Here is a 1,859-nt window from a genome sequence, read left to right as displayed (position 1 = left end):
TAGAGTAGTAGAGAATGTTCTTGATGTTCTTGTTATCATTGATGTTCTTTGTTATCATCTTTTTATCATTTCATTGCTTGATATTGGGTTGTTAAATATATTTATGTCTTCTTGGGTTCATTTTGGTTGTCTGTATGTGTCTAGGAATCTATTTCTTCAAAATTTGTTAATTTGTTGGAATATAATTTTTCAAATTACTTACTATCTTCTGGATTTCCACAGCATCTGTTGTGATTTCACCCTTTAAAATTCTAATTGTATTAGAAATTGAACATCTTTTCTTGCTTTCTCTTGGTCAGTCTGGCTACAGGTTCATCTATTTTATTTATTCTTTCAAAGAACTAGCTCTTAGATTTGTTGATTTAATTTTTTTACTGTTTTTTTAGTCTCAATTTCATTGATTTCTTCTCTCATCTGTATAATTTCCCTCCTTAATTTTGGTTTGAGGGCTGGTTTGTTGTTGTTTCTCAAGTATCAAAGGTTGTGTATTTGAGCTTGCTCTGTTTACCTAAAGTGAGCGTTGACCGCTGTAGGAGACCCAGTCTGACCTCCATTGTATATTAGTAGCCGTCTTACGTGTCTTTCCCTTTAAGTCAGGACTGCCTACCGTTGCCTAGCTACTCCCGCCTCAAGAACTAGGACTGCCTACCCTTACCTAGCTACTCCCGCCCCTGTCGGGTTACTTGGTTACTCCCGCCTTAAGAACTTCTGTATTTCCCCGCGCCCTATACATGCGCAATACTCCCCGCCAATAAACGAGACTTGATCAGAGCACTGTCTTGTCTCCATTCTTCGTGTCTCTTGTCCCTTTATAATCCCCACTCCCCCTCTAGGGTCCTAGTTGGCTGTACCCACGGGCCGGGACAGACTGCAATGAATTTTCCTTAGAACTGCTTTCATAGTGTCCCAGAGGTTTCAATGAGTTCTACTGTCATTGCTGTTAACCTGCAGAAATTTTTAAATTTCTTCATTGATTTCTTCTGTGACCCATTAGTTGTTCCACAGTATATTGTTAATCTTCCAGGAGCTTTTGCCTGTTCCAAAATTTCTTCTGTCATTGATTTTTATTTTCACTGTACAGTAGTAAGGGTAATTTCTATTCTTTCATATTTACTTAAGCAGGCTTTGTGGACTAGTATGTGATCTATTTTGTGGAAAAATACCAGATGCTGCTGAAAAAAATGTATATACTGTCATAGAAGGGTGGACTATTCTGTATATATCCACTAAGTCCATATGTTCAAGGGTGTGGTTCAACTTTGAAATTTCTCTTTTGTTTTCTTTGGGTTTTTTTATTGTTGTTTGTAAGGCAGTTCAGGCTGGGCTTGAACTCATCATACAGCTGAGGCTGGCCTCAAACTCTCCCCAAACCTCCTGCCTCAGCTTCCAGACAGGTGGGATTACAGGAGCATGCCACCACACTCGGTTGAAATTTCTTTTATTGATTTAGTTGGTCTTTTTGAAAATGTGGGGTGTCAAAACTGTGATTGTGTTAGTATTTATTTGACCTTTTAATTTTAGCAGTTTCTGTTTTATGATGATAGGTGTTCCAGTATTTTGTGCATGTATGTTCAACAATATTATTTCTTCTCGTTGGAGTGTTCCCTTAACTAGTATGTAATCATCTTCTTTGTCTCTTCTAGTCAGCTTTAGCTTGAAGTTCACCTTCTCTGATATTATAAATGCCAGTCCTGCTTCTTTTTGGGATCCTGGTGCCTGAAATGTTGTTTGTCCACCCTTTAATTTTTAGTCTATGAATATCCTTTTAAATGAATATCCTTTTGAATTAGTTTTTTCAATGCATTAGATTGCTGGATTCTGGTTTGGATTTTTTTTTTTTTTTTTTTTTTTTTTTTTTT

At 36.8% G+C, this 1,859-nt stretch overlaps 1 protein-coding gene across 3 annotated transcripts in view; it reads right to left on the bottom strand.

Annotated features, from left to right (window-relative positions):
- Positions 1–1,859, bottom strand: part of Osbp2 (oxysterol binding protein 2) — a 182,026-nt gene that overhangs the window by 147,644 nt on the left and 32,523 nt on the right. The gene's annotated exons all lie outside the window — the stretch shown is intronic.

The sequence above is a fragment of the Chinchilla lanigera genome, unplaced genomic scaffold (assembly GCF_000276665.1).
Source record: "Chinchilla lanigera isolate Chin_1 unplaced genomic scaffold, ChiLan1.0 scaffold00054, whole genome shotgun sequence".
Taxonomy (NCBI): Eukaryota; Metazoa; Chordata; class Mammalia; order Rodentia; family Chinchillidae; genus Chinchilla; species Chinchilla lanigera.
This window is presented reverse-complemented; position numbering and strand designations above follow the sequence as displayed.